At 48.8% G+C, this 15431-nt stretch overlaps 2 protein-coding genes across 5 annotated transcripts in view; both read right to left on the bottom strand.

The window, feature by feature from the left end:
* WDR45 (WD repeat domain 45) overlaps positions 1-15431 on the bottom strand; it is a 443369-nt gene that overhangs the window by 181992 nt on the left and 245946 nt on the right. The window lies entirely within an intron of this gene.
* Positions 1-15431, bottom strand: part of PRICKLE3 (prickle planar cell polarity protein 3) — a 55437-nt gene that overhangs the window by 19664 nt on the left and 20342 nt on the right. The gene's annotated exons all lie outside the window — the stretch shown is intronic.

The following is a 15431-nucleotide window of genomic DNA, read 5'->3' as shown; positions in this document are numbered from 1 at the left end:
GGAATTCTAACCATCATTGTAATGGTTGCCTTCTTACTGACCACCAATATAAGGGTGGAATTCTGACCACCATTAGAAGGGCTGCATTCTTCTATCTGACCACCAATGTAGGGGGGAATTGTAACCATCGTTGGAAGGGTTACATTCTTGTTACTGACCACCAATGTAAGGGTGGAATTCGGACCACCATTGTAAGGGTTACATTCTTGCTACTGACCACCAATGTAAGGGTTACATTCTTCCTACTGACTACCAAAGTAAGAGTGTAACTCTGACTACCAATGGAAGGGTTGCATTCTTATTACTGACCACCAATGTAAGAGTGGAATTCTGACCACCGTTGGAAGGATTACCTTCTTCTCACTAACCACCAATCAAAGGGTGGAAGTCTGACCACCATTGTAATGGTTACATTCTTGTTACTGACCACCAATGTAAGGGTGGAATTCTGACCACCACAGGAAGGATTGCATTCTTCTTACTAACCACCAATGTAAGGGTGAATTTCTGACCACCATTGTAATGGTTGTATTCTTCTTACTGACCAACAATGTAAGGGTGGAATTTTAACCACCGTTGGAAGGGTTGCATTCTTCCTATTGACTGCCAGTGTAAGGTTGGAAATCTGACCATGATTGGAAGGGTTGCATTCTTCTTACTGACCACCAATGTAAGAGTGGAATTCTGACCACCATTGTAATGGTTACATTCTTCTTACTGACCACCGATGTAAGGGTGGAATTCTGTCCACCGTTGGAAGGATTACCTTCTTCTCACTAACCACCAATCAAAGGGTGGAAGTCTGACCATCATTGTAATGGTTACATTCTTGTTACTGACCACCAATGTAAGGGTGAAATTCTGACCATCATTGGAAGGTTTGCATTCTTCTTACTGACCACCAACATAAGGATGGAATTCTGACCACCAGTGTGATGGTTACATTCTTCTTACTGACCACCAATGTAAGGGTGGGATTCTGTCCACCGTTGGAAGGGTTATATTCTTCTTACTGACTATCAATGTAAGGGTGGAATTGCAACCACCATTGGAAGGGTTATATTCTTCTTACTGACCACCAATCTAAGGGTGGGATTCTGTCCACCGTTGGAAGGGTTATATTCTTCTTACTGACCACCAATCTAAGGGTGGGATTCTGTCCACCGTTGGAAGGGTTATATTCTTCTTACTGACCAACAATGTAAGGGTGGAAGTCTGACCACCATTGTAATGATTGCATTAATCTTACTGACCACCAATGTAAGGGTGGAATTCTGACCACCATAAGGAAAGGGTTGTATTCTTCATACTGACCACCAATATAAGGGGCTTCCCCATTTGATATCCCAGCTCTGTTGGTTTTAGTAAAGGTTCCTCGAGACCTGAAAATTATTTTCTGTTTTTCTAGGCTACCATCCTTTAAAAATGAACAGACAACTCTAGTGAGACAATCGGCAACCAAGACGCTGTGAGCTTGAGTCAGTTTGGAGCTTCTTCATTAAGAGGCCCCAAAACGTAGAGAATGAAGTGGGAAGGGCCGCTAATCTTGTCACTGCAGTGGCTGGTTAGTGTCAACCACACACAGAAGAAACATTGTTATGGCAGCAGGCTGGCATTAGGCATCAATGGGATTTCTGTGGGAAGGAGGTGGTTTTATTGGAATGCACACACAAGTATAGACATTAGGTGTAGTCTGCCTGAGGTCTGTGTAGGAGGAGTTGGCTGGTGAAAATCAAGGTATCATACCATAAAAAACAGTCTGTGCTTTATTTGACACAAAAAGGTGTATATCATGGTTTTAGCAAAGGCCAAAAAAACTAAAAAGTGAACAGCGAGATGGTCAAAATTGAATAAGTAGGACCCCAGCAGGCCACAGGTTCCTCCTGTCCCACCTGGGTCTCATCAAGTTAACAGTATAGGGACCCTGCCATAAGCTCCAGTGTCTCTATTCCAAACGTAGTGAACAGCTTGGCGACCACCAATTGAAGGAGAATGCTCCCACTGACCATTAATATAAGGGGCATTCTTCCCACTGATCACCAATGTAAGGAGCATTCTTCTCACTGACCACCAATGTAAGGAGCATTCTTCCCACTGACCACCAATGTAAGGGACATTCTTCTCACTGACCACCAATGTAAGGAGCATTCTTCCCACTGATCACCAATGTAAGGGACATTCTTCCCACTGACCACCAATGTAAGGGACATTCTTCCCAATTTTGTTTATTAAAAGTCTTGCAATCAATAAGCATAAAATCAATATACATAAATAAATATATACATATTTACATGAAAAGGGGAAAAAAAAAATACATAGCAAATTCTGCTCTCAAATAAAGACTGCCTTTACAGCAAAAACAAAACTCACATCATGAAACACATCATTACCGGGAAAAATAATCTTAATAAGACTCACACCACCACACCAGACAGCAAACCTGCGAGGTCAAGAAACAAAACCACCCCCATTATGCATGCAGCCCTTCTTCAAAAATGAAGATATTAACCAACAAAAGCTAAGGGCGTGAAAGAAATAGCATAGGAAAAAAGCTTTTCACCCAGAGATGGACAGTTCACCAAAAGCAGGTCTGATATTCCTCCACGCCCTTATCCAGACCGCTCGAGGCTCCCTGCCCTTCTCAAGACCCCGAATCTTCCCAACCTCACCAAGAATATCGTACACCACCACCTCGACAGGGAGGACTTTCTTCCGCAGGGTAATCTGGCACCGTGCATTCCACGTGAAGTAACGGACAACTATACTAACTAGAAAAAGTGTATCCAAATCAAAATCCCAGCGAGTCGGGAATGCCCCGTACACCCACTCCGCATAACTCATGCGATAGAGAAAGGGGATGCCTAGAGCCCTCCCTACCCTTTTATAAACCTCTATGTTAAAGGGACACTGGAGCAAAAAGTGGTCCATAGACTCCACTTTACCAACACACTCCGCTCTAGGACAATCCCGATCATCCACAGGGCGATGCTTCAGGTTCCCTCTCACATAGAGCCTTCCATGGAAAGCGAGCCAGGCTTGATCCCTAAACTTCAAAGGGATTCTTCCTAAGTTAATTAAACGCAACCCCTCCCTCATTACGGGGCCTGGGCAATCCCTTAAGGTCAGCGACACACTGAAAGCAGAGCCCAAAATCCTCTTCTCCAGAAGCTTTCTGGGGAGGGACTTGATATCCCCCACTGTCACCTGCCACTGCCTAAGTATTTTCAGACACGGGGCAACATAAGCCGGAAGCTTGCCATGTCGGACTCTCAGACTTTTCACTGGCCCGCCATCTTCCCAGCATCGCAGAAAAGGCCTAAACCAAGATTGAAAAATACCCACCCATCCCGGCGGGGTCTCTGCTAACATATTACCAAGATTATACTTTAAAAAAAGCAGAGAAAAGAAAACTATAGGGTTGACCATTCCTAGACCAGCCTCCCGCCTGGACAGGTAAGTTACAATGCGTTTGATCAGGTTCAGCCTATTTCCCCATAACAGTTGGAAAAAGCAGCTGTACACCCTTGCATAGAGAGATTCCGGCAAGATACAGACAAAGCTGACATATAAAAAGATTGGGATCAGGTAAGTTTTAATCAAGTCAACCCTTTCCCTCAAGGAAAGTTTCCATTTCTTCCAGCTTGCCACCTTGGCATTGGCATTCAACAACCTGCTTTCCCAATTTCGATGACCATAGTCACCAGGACCAAATTTGATGCCCAACACTTTAATTTCCTGCTGGGGCTCTGGGAAGGCATCCGGAAGTTCGAAGCTTTCACCCTCCTCACCCATCCAGAAAACTTCACTCTTTTCATGATTGATTTTAGAGCCAGAAGCCTCAGTGTACTGCTCTATCACAGAGACCACCTCCTGCGCCTCCTCCATCCCAGAGATAATAACAGACACATCATCGGCATAGGCCACGACCTTCAAAGGCGGCACACCAGCAATGCCCAAAGGCACCCCACACAACGATCCACTCTCTAACCTTCTTATGAAGGGGTCGATTGCGAATACATATAGCAGGGGGCTCAAAGGACACCCCTGGCGCACACCAGAGCCAACCTCAAAAGGCCGTCCAACCCAACCATTAACAAGTGGGAAGCTCTCAGCCCCTTTATATAATGTTTTCAGCCAATCAATAAACCTCCCCTGCAGGCCGTATCTACCAAGTAGCAAATACAGGTACTCATGATTGACTCGATCAAAAGCCTTCGCCTGATCCAATGCCAGCAAGTACTTTCTCCATCCAGCAGCCCTGCATCGCTCCAAAGCCTCCCGGACAGCTAAAATTGCTGAAAAGGTACTTCTGCCCTGGACCGAGCAGTGCTGATGATTGGACAACAAATCGCCTGCTACTGACAAGCGCCAAAAAAGAATCTTCGCCAAGATCTTTCTATCAACATTGAGAAGACTGATGGGGCGCCAGTTCTCAATTATTGAGGGGTCTTTACCTTTTGACAGAAGAATCACAGCGGATTGCCTCATGGAGGGAGGGAGAGAACCCTCTTCTAAACAGCTGTTATAAACCTCCGCTAAAAAGGGAGCCAGAATGGACTTAAAACACTTGTAAAATTCAGCTGTCAACCCATCTGGCCCAGGCGACTTTTTGGTAGCCAGCTTCTCTATAGCACAAACTACCTCATCCGCTGAAATTGATTCTGTCAAATCCATCAAAGGCAATGTATCATTTCCCAATCCTGGAGTAGAATCCAGAAAGCTTTCCATCCTGTCCCGACTAAGGTCCTTTCTTCCCAGAAGGTCTGCGTAATATGACCTGAAGATCTCCAGGATCCCTGATCTGGACTTCACCAGGGAACCCGTACTATCCCTCAGACCTATGATCGTCTTAACTGCTATGCCTTGCTTACAGTTCTGGTAAGGATCAGGCGAGTGATATTTCCCATAATCTCTCTCCAGAACCAAGGAGGCATGCCGGTCGTATTGACACTTCCTAAGAAGAAGCTTTACCTCCGAGATCTCCCCTGGATCTCCTCCATACGAGACAAGACGATCAAGCTTCCTCCGCAAATGCTGGTAGACAATATACATACCAAGCTGCTTCTTCTTACTTATGGCCTTGAAAAGTCCAATCGCCCTTTGTTTCACAAGCTCCCACCACTCTGACTTACTGCTGCAAAAGTCCAGAATAGAAACCTGTGCCTGAAAAAAATCCTCAAAGGATTGTCTTACCTCTACATCTTCCAGGAGAGCCGAATTCAGTTTCCAGGTACCCCTTCCCCTGGGTGGAGTGTCCGAGGCATTCAGAGTCACAGACAGCATACAGTGGTCAGAGAACTCCACCGCCCTCAACTCAGGAGCCGAGAAAGCAGAGTTCTCCTTTAAAAAAAACCTGTCTATCCTACTCTGACTATTCCCTCTCTGAAACGTGAATCCCGTGCTGCCAGGGCAGTGCTTAATGTGCACATCTACCAGGCCTGCTTGTCTAACCATATCTCTAAGAAAAACGCTATCATAACCCAGCCTGTCTATGGAGACCCTCCTGTCTTCAGGCCTAATTATGGTGTTAAAGTCACCTCCAAAGACAACCTGCTGGGATGTAAAAAGGAAGGGCTTGATCTTTGTGAAGAGGCATTTCCTGTCCCATTTTGACTGCGGTCCATAGATATTGATCAGGCGCAGGTCCTGCCCCCTAACAGAGACGTCTAAGACCATGCATCTCCCCATTTCTACCTCAATTACCCGCCGGCACGTTACCATATCGGTTTTAAAAAGAACCGCAACTCCGCTGCAAGGCTCAGCCGCAAGAGACCAAAAGGAGGGACCGCATCTCCACTCCCTTTTTGCTAGATGGACATCGGCCAAAAAATTGAGCCAGGTCTCTTGCAAAAATAAAATCTCAGCATCAAACTCACTGAGCAAAAATAAGGCAATATCACGAGCTCTTGCAGATTTCACGCTGGCGACATTAATGGTCGCCACCTTTATCAGAGCGGGCACTGCCATCAGGATGATTGGGGTAGTCGTTTCTTAACCTCCACCACACTATCATCACCCGAAACAGCTCTCTTTACACTATGTGACTCCCCCCTCATCCATAGATGATAAAGAAGTAGATAAATCGGATACTAACTCCTCCCCTGATAAAACCGAAAATGTGTTGCCAAGAGGAACCCCTCCTGGCTCTAACTGTAAGGAGGAAACGACCGCTTTACGGGTCTTCCTCTTCTTCTTTTTCTTCCTCTTTGTCCTCTCCCACCCCTCCTCATCCGAATCCTCCACAACAGAGGGTGAGACATGGGACACGGACACCCCTCCCTCAACCCCATCGACCCCACCACCATCCAGCACCCCTGCACCCTCTTGGCCGCGTTTGCGGTGTCGAGAGACAGGGACTGGAGGTGGAGTAGGCCGAGGGGGAAGATCCACTATACCCGCCCCCCCAGCAGCTTCCGCTAGTCTGGAGGATCTACGCACAGTAGATGTAGGAACAACAGGAGGGACAAACTCAGGGACCACATCACTAGGGGAAACAGAATCTGACACAACAGACACAGGAGGGACAGACTCAGGGACCACATCACTAGGGGAAACAGAATCTGACACAACAGACACAGGAGGGGCAGCAACAATTTCCTCTCTAACTTCAGCTGCTTCATCTTCTTTATCAAGCCTCTGCAGCTCAGTCTCCAATCCTGGCAAGTTATGCAGTGCCTCTGGGCACTGGCTATATGGATGACCCAGCTGCTGGCACAAATTGCACCGAATCTGGGTGCATTCTCTGGCCAAATGGCCTAAATCCTGGCACAGTGAGCACTTCTTGTGGGTGCAGGACGATGCAAAGTTGCCTTTATCACCACATTTATTGCACACCTTAGGCTGACCTTGGTAGAAAATGGTCAGCCTATCCCTACCCAGAAAGGCTGAGCAGGGAAGGTGCTGAACTACATCGCCCAGCACCCCCAATTTTAGTGACACTGTCCAGGCCCCTGTCCATATCCCATGCTCATCAAGGACCTTCCGCAGTGGAGTGAGGACCTCGCCATATCGGCGTAGCCATACTAATAAATCAGCCTCTGGTATGGATTCGTTACGCACCAAAATGGTCACTGATTTTATCAGAGGCTGTCTTGAGATCACTTTTGGCACCAAACCACTCCACTGCTGAAGGCCCTTGCACCTCCTAAATCTCTCCCAGAAGAGATCCAAACTTTCAGGTTTTACAAACAACAAATCAATAACTCCCCACCGGGCAAATTAAAGCAAAAATATCACAAGCTTTAAACCCCATTTCCAAAATCAACTCAGCCACCCTCCCCCTTACTGGTGGAGTTCCATCCCCCACCCACCTCAACTGTACCACATTCCTCCTCCTATACCCACCAAACCTCCCTGAATTTTGACCAATAACAGAATTCCCACCACCCACCCTGGTGTGACTCCCCAAAGCTGAAGCATAGCTTCCCACATTCCTCCCAGCAGAAAATCCATCAGTTTTTTTTAAATTATCTGACACACACTTAGCAGATAACGATTGCACAGATTCGGGATTGATCTGTGCAATCGAATCTTTCCTCTGCTGAGCAGGAGGAGAAATGTCATTTTTATTTTTCCCAGCATTACTATCCCCTTCACCACCACCCACCACATTCATTGCTTTAACATTAATGTCATTTTTTATACTTGCTGGGATATTTATTATTGCTGTTGTCTTCACAGCAGAATCCATAGTTGCTGCTGCACTGGTAAGAACTCCAGCTGTCATCTTCTCTTCCACTAGGACAGGGTTTTCAGCTGTGGAAATAGCATTCTGTTTTAACACAGCAACAGGTGAAACATTGCAGGAGACTTCCATAGCTGCTTCCACTTCACTTCCAGCACTATGTTGATCCCCTCCCCCACCAGAAATCAGCTGGTCAATCAGCACTGGAAGACTGGGAGGCTCAGGTGAACATGAAGCATGCTCTTTGGAGCTGGCAGCCATTTTGCTTGCTGTGGGACTACTGGTCTCAGCCAGACCAGCAAAATCCATGCCTGGGGTGTTAGATGCAGGTCCATCCACATTCATCTGATGGTCCGGGGATTCCACGGTCAGGGATTTTCCTTGCATGTCTGTCGGTTTCTCCACAGCGGTAACTCCAATAGGTAGCTGTATGCAGAGCTCCTTCTCACCTGGGACACCATCCACTACAGCAGATGGGGCAGACATGTTGGATGGCAGCATGGTGTACTGGGATTTCTCCACCATTACTGGCTTTGCTGGCTTGTATCTCCTCTGCCCATCCTCAGGGATTTCTGATGGATCATCAGAAAAGACAAACTTGTCTGCTTTCAGGGGTGACTCCATCTGCTGGATGAATGTCAGGGATCCATGTCCACTCTCAACCCCCTGGCTGGTTGCCGCTGGTGATTCCCAGTTCTGGCATGGGGGGAGAGGTGCAGAGGCAGATGGAGCCTGGTCATCCATTAACTGAGGCTGCTGATCCACAGAACTTGCTGATGCTTGGCTGGTAAAACGCCTCTCATTGTCAAACTTTTCTTTAAATGCTCCACTTCTGTCTTTCAGCCTTTCCAATAATAAAGATTGTTCCTTTACCTTTTCTTCCAATTCCTGTAACTCAGGCTTCATGGCTGTGCGATTTTTACTCCAGGCCTGGAAATACTTGGTTTTGAAGGATTTGTGTTCAGCCTTCAAAACTTTAAGTTTTTCTTCCGCTCTCCCAATCGCCCTAAAACGATTGATAACCTTCTGGCTGAAGACATCCGCATTCTCACCGGGGCCTGGACCCACAGACGGGTCCTCCACCTCCTCCTCACTAGGCCCCGTGTCATCAGGGGGATCCCTCCCAGGGCCTCCCCCAGGATCAGGCATTGTTCCTGGGCCGAGCTAGCAAGCAAGGCCCAGGCTTGAAAAGGGCTGGTTCTCACAGAGAGCTCCTTGGGTGTGTCCTCCTCCTTCTTCCCACTGACCACCAATGTAAGGAACATTCTTCCCACTGACCACCAATGTAAGGAACATTCTTCCCACTGACCACCAATGTAAGGGACATTCTTCCCACTGACCACCAATGTAAGGAATATTCTTCCCACTGACCACCAATGTAAGGAACATTCTTCCCACTGATCACCAATGTATGGGACATTCTTCCCACTGACCACCAATGGGCATTTTCCTATTGATCCCTGATGGACTAATCATAGCAGGGGTTTCCTGAGACCTGAAAGTTATTTCAAGGGTTCATCTGGGGTAAAAGGGTTGAGGAAGGCTGTCCTGGACATATCTCATTTCTAGCGTCTCTTCTTAGACTGAACATCAGGGACATTCTTCCCACTGACCACCAATGTATGGGGTATTCTTCCAATGGGCCACCAATGTAAGGAGCATTCTTCCCACTGACCACCAATGTAAGGGGTATTCTTCCAATGGACCACCAATGTAAGGAGCATTCTTCCCACTGACCACCAATGTAAGGAACATTCTTCCCACTGACCACCAATGTAAGAGACATTCTTCCCACTGACCACCAATGTAAGGAGCATTCTTCCCACTGACCACCAATGTAAGGGACATTCTTCCAATGGACCACCAATGTAAAAGACATTTTCCCACTGACCCCACATAAGTTGGTTTTAGCAAGAGTATCCCAAGACCTGAAAACTATGTTAGGGGTTCCTCTAGTTGAGAAAGCCTGGAATAGAGATGGTCACAACCAGGGCCTCCTGCCCACTGCTGGTCCAGTTACGACCCCCTAGGACTGTTCCTATACTGAGGCTTCCATATGTAGGTGACAGGTCCACTTAACAACAGGACTGGGAGAACACAATGTAATCCTGCTGACAAAACACAAGGCGTCGAAAAAATTCCAGAGACAAAACATCATCGATAAGACGCTGCTCACGCCTATAAACACCAGATTCTACGACTGCTGTGTGTAATTAGGGGGCTTCAAATACCGAGCTCAGGAATGGGAGGAACAGATGGGAAGACGATGACACAGCCGGAGAATCTCTGATCATGGGGGTGATATTTGGTAATTGCAGGGCAGAAGCTCTAAACTGTTTGAAGGTCACATTCGCCCCGAGATCATTTATAAAGCGGCAAAATGAGGGCTTCTGGGTGACTCACTAACATGAGAACATCCTACACCAGCTGTCGGCTTCAAAGGGTCCCGTAGAATTCAGATTCTCTGGGCTGGTGGAAAACATTGCTTAGTAAACCTCTCTTAAATTTTCTTTCTAACCGCTTGCACTCCAGAAGGTCCCCCCCCCCCCTTCCTGACCAGGGAATTTTTTGCTATTCAGCACTGCGCTACTTTAACCACTTCTGGAACCGGAAGATTTTCCCCCTGAAAGCAGAGTTCCACCCAAAAGTGGAACTTCCGTTCATTTGCTTCCTCCTCCCCTCCGGTGCCACATTTGGCACCTTTCAGGGGGGAGGGGGGGGGGAACGGGTACCTGTTTTTGACGGGTACCCTTCCCCACTTCCGGGAGACGGCGCCGCGGCACTGTCCCTTCGGAAGTTTGGCCCCCTCCTCCTTCCCCCGCCGCTGAGCCAATCCGAATGCGCAGCGCTAGTAGGGACCCGCCCGTGATGCCGCAAGGCTTCACTGCCGGGTTCCCTTACCGGCAATGGCGGCGGCAGCACCCGACAGCCGATGGAAACTTCAGCTGCAGGGCTGACATCGCTGGACTCCAGGACAGATAAGTGTCCTAATATTAACCACTTTAATACAGGGCACTTCCCTCCCTTCCTGCCCAGGCCAATTTTCCCCTTTTAGCGCTGTTGTATTTTGAATGACAATTGCGCAGTCATGCAACACTGTACCTACACCAAATTTATGTCATTTTCCCCCCACAAACAGAGCTTTCTTTTGGTGGTATTTGATCACCTCTGGGTTTTTTCCTTTTTGCTAAACAAATAAAAAAAGACCGAAAAGTTTGAAAAAAAAAAAAAAAAGTTTTTTTGTTTATGTTATACAATTTTGTAAATAAATAAGTTTTTTCCTGCACTGATGAGCACTGATGAGACTGCACTGACAGGCACTGATGAGGAGGCACTGATGGGGTGGCACTGATAGGCGGCACTGATAGGCACTGATATGTGGCACTGATAGGTAGCACAGATATGCAGCATTGGTGGGCACTGATTGGCGGCACTGCTAGGCACTGATAGGCGGCATTGATGGGCACTGATAGGTGGCACTGATAGGTGGCACTGATGGGCACTAATGGGCACTGATAGGCGGCGCTGGTGGGCACTGATGGGCGGCACTGATCGGCACTGACGGGCGGCACTGATGGGCACTGATAGGCGGCACTGGTGGGCAATAATGAGCACTGGTGGGCGACACTAAAGGATGGCAATGATGGGCACTTGTGGGCAGCACTTACAGGGAGGGCACTGGTGGGCAGCACTGATGGGGAGGGCAATGGGGGGCTCCCTGAGTCCTGATTGCCATCCCTGGTGGCCATAGTGGGCATCCCTGGGGTCATAGTGGGCATCCCTGGTGGATCTAGTGGCATCAAGCCCCCCCCCCCGAGGGTCTGCACTGGTAATCAATGATCTGATTACCAGTGCCGACCCCCCCCCCCCCCCTGTCAGGGGAGCCGCCGATCGGCGCTCCTTTACTCGTGCCGCTCAGGCACGAACTAAGGAAAGCCGATCAACGGCTGTTCCTGTTTTACTATGTGACCAGCCGTGATTGGACACGGCTGATCACATGGTAAAGAGCCTCCGTCAGAGGCTCTTTACCGAGATCGGAGATGCAGGGTATCAGACTGACACCTCGCATCACCGATCGCTGCTCTGCGCGCCCCCCGGGGGGCGCCCAGAGCTGTGTTATCCTGCCGCCGTCATATGACGTCCGGTCAGGATAACACAACCACATTCCCGCCGTCATTTTGTAATAGGGCGGGCGGGAAGTGGTTAAAAGTCAGCAGCTACAGTATGTGTACAGCAGGGATCCTCAAACTACGGCCCTCCAGCTGTTGTGGAACTACACATCCCATGAGGCATTGTAAAACTCTGACATGCACAGACATGACTAGGCATGATGGGAATTGTAGTTCCCAAACAACTGGAGGGCCATAGTTTGAAGACCTCTCACAGTATGTGTAGCTTTTAATTTTTGGAGGGGGAGGCGGAACTCCGCTTTAATGTTTGTAGGATATACTGCGGCAGGCTGGCTTGGCTGCGCAAATCGCCGTACTTGTACGGCAGTTCGCGGGAGCGCCCCTGGGGGCGTGCACGCACGCGCCCCTATTAGCCAGCGGGGGAAGCTGACTCACGGGGCTGGCAGCCACGATTGCCGCCGAGCACCCGCGATCGCTCGCCGTGGAGAGAGAACAGCGATCTGCTGTTGCATACACAGCAGATCGTTGTTCTCTCAGGAATCAGCACAGAGCGCCTGTGATCCTCCTATTTGGGAACCCAGGTGTCTGTGTCGATTCCATAAGCCCATCCCCCTCACAGCTAGAAAACACCCCCTAGGCCAGTGATGGCGAACCTTGGCACCCCAGATGTTTTGGAACCACATTTCCCATGATGCTCATGTACTCTGCAGTATAGTTGAGCATCATGGGAAATGTAGTTCCAAAACATCTGGGGTGCCAAGGTTTCCCATCACTGCCCTAGGCACACATTTAACCCTTTGATCGCCCCTGGGTTAACCCCTTCCCTGCCAGTGTCATTAGCATTGTAACAGTGCATATTTTTAGCACTGATTACTGTAGTAATGTCACTGGCCCCCTCAAAAATGTCAGTTAGGGGTCCGATCTGTCCGCCACAATGTCGCAGTCCCGCTAAAAATCGCAGATCGCCGCCATTACTAGTAAAGAAAAACTAAATAAAAATGACAAAAATCTTTCCCCTAGTTTGTAGACGCGATAACTAGTCAAACCAATCAAAATACACTTATTGCGATTTTTTTTTTTTTTTTTTACCAAAAATATGTAGCAGAATACAAATTGGCTTAAAAAGATGAAAAAATTTCGATTTTTAATTTTTTTTTTTTTTTGAGAATGTTCTATATCAGAATGTGAAAAATATTGTTTTTTGTTTTCAGAATTGTTGCTCTTTTTTTGTTTATAGCCCAAAAAATACTCGCACGAACGTGTAATTGTCCTTTAAAGTAATGCAGTCCTGTATCGCAAAAATGGCCTGGTCATTAAGGGGGAAAATCTTCCAGGGCTGCGGACATGGTACAGGAGATGCAGGGGTTGCGGGCATGGTACAGGAGATGCAGGGGTTGCGGGCATGGTACAGGAGATGCAGGGGTTGCGGGCATGGTGCAGGGGCTGCGGACATGGTACAGGAGATGCAGGGGTTGCGGGCATGGTGCAGGGGCTGCAGACATGGTACAGGAGATGCAGGGGTTGCGGGCATGGTGCAGGGGCTGCAGACATGGTACAGGAGATGCAGGGGTTGCGGGCATGGTGCAGGAGCTGCGGACATGGTACAGGAGATGCAGGGGTTGCGGGCATGGTGCAGGGGCTGCAGACATGGTACAGGAGATGCAGGGGTTGCGGGCATGGTGCAGGAGCTGCGGACATGGTACAGGAGATGCAGGGGTTGCGGGCATGGTGCAGGGGCTGCCTGCATGGTACAGGAGATGCAGGGGCTGCGGGCATGGTGCAGGGGCTGTGGACATGGTACAGGAGATGCAGGGGTTGCGGGCACGGTGCAGGGGCTGCAGACATGGTACAGGAGATGCAGGGGTTGCGGGCATGGTGCAGGGGCTGTGGACATGGTACAGGAGATGCAGGGGTTGCGGGCATGGTGCAGGGGCTGCCTGCATGGTACAGGAGATGCAGGGGCTGCGGGCATGGTGCAGGGGCTGTGGACATGGTACAGGAGATGCAGGGGTTGCGGGCATGGTGCAGGGGCTGCAGACATGGTACAGGAGATGCAGGGGTTGCGGGCATGGTGCAGGGGCTGCGGACATGGTACAGGAGATGCAGGGGTTGCGGGCATGGTGCAGGGGCTGCAGGCATGGTACAGGGGCTGCGGGCATAGTGCAGGGGCTGCGGACAGGGTACAGGAGAGGCATCGCATGACCGCGCAATTGTCAGTTAAAATAACGCAGTGCCGAATCGCAAAAAATACCCTGGTCATTAAGGGGCAAATCCTTCCGGTCCAGAACTGATGGGTAAGTACCCATCAGTGCCACCTCAATAGTGCACCATCAATGCAGCCTATCAGTGCCCCTCATTATTGTTCATGTGCGTGTAAAGGCAGGCGTCCCAATACTTTTGACAATATGGTGTACAGTATATATATATATATATATTTTTTTTTTTCTCTGTGCACACAGAGGCCATATACACCAGTCCTGACACCAGTATTACTGGTCTTGTACAGCCCCGGGGGCTGCTTCCTTGTTATCAGATTTCTCCCAGAGATGAAAGCCCTCCTGTGCCCGGGGCCATGCACCCTGTATACCTCCCCCCAGTATACAGGAGCCGGCTCTGGGAAGGTGCAGCACCTGCCGGCTAACAATGGGTTAAAGTCACTGGGCCGGAACAATAGGGAACAAACCTTGAATAGGAAAGTGAGAGCATTTAATAGTTAACTGCGACCTTTGTAATCATTCACCGGCTGTTCAGCTTTAATTGTCACCTGTGAGAGCAACGCATGGTGGGAACCGATATGGACTGAATGGGAGAACGTCGCCGTCCAATCAGATTCCTCTGTTCCTTTTTTTAATTTCCTCCAGAGACATTAGAGGGGACATGGAATTGTCATTTGGAAACTTCCCACGCTTTTCTTTTTTTTTTTTTAGATTCGGAGCTGTGCACCCCCACGCATGTCAGATTGACATGCATGGGACTGGCTGAACGCGGACGCACGGAACACGTGTGCGGGCAAACATGACCCTCGCGTCGGCGTACGCTGTGCTGCGCACACGTGAGCCAGGCCTAAATATAAAGTCCTGTATACAACATTCAGCTCCCATTCACTCTACTGCAGCACTTTTTCTACTGCACATTTTGTGCATCGCTGCGTTTCATGCGTAGGCCGGCCCATTCATTTCAATGCGACAAATGCAGCAAAGAATCTCTTGTACCTTTTTTTAATTTGAAGCTTTTCGCATTTTTAACTGGACATTTTCTTTTTCTGCATTGGTTGCATGCAAAAAAGAAATTGCATTTCAAGCTTGCCTTGTTTGAGGTGCCAGTGCTGCTTATCAGTGCCCATCAGTGCAGCCTATCAGTGCTGCCTCATCAGTGCCCATCAATGCAGCCTATCAGTGCTGCCTCATTAGTGCCCATCATTGCAGGCTATCAGTGCCACCTCATCAGTGCCCATCAATGCAGCCTATCAGTGCTGCCTCATTAGTGCCCATCAATGCAGCCTATTAGTGCCCATCAATGCAGTCTATAAGTGTTGCCTCATCAGTGCCCATTAATGCAGCCTATCAGTGCCCATCAGTGCAACCTCTTAGTGCTGCCTCATCAGTGCTCATCAATAC

Source organism: Pelophylax lessonae (genome assembly GCF_965119305.1).
Source record: "Pelophylax lessonae genome assembly, chromosome: 7".
Classification (NCBI taxonomy): domain Eukaryota; kingdom Metazoa; phylum Chordata; class Amphibia; order Anura; family Ranidae; genus Pelophylax; species Pelophylax lessonae.
Note: the sequence above shows the minus strand (reverse complement) of the source record. Positions and strands in the feature narration are given on the sequence as shown.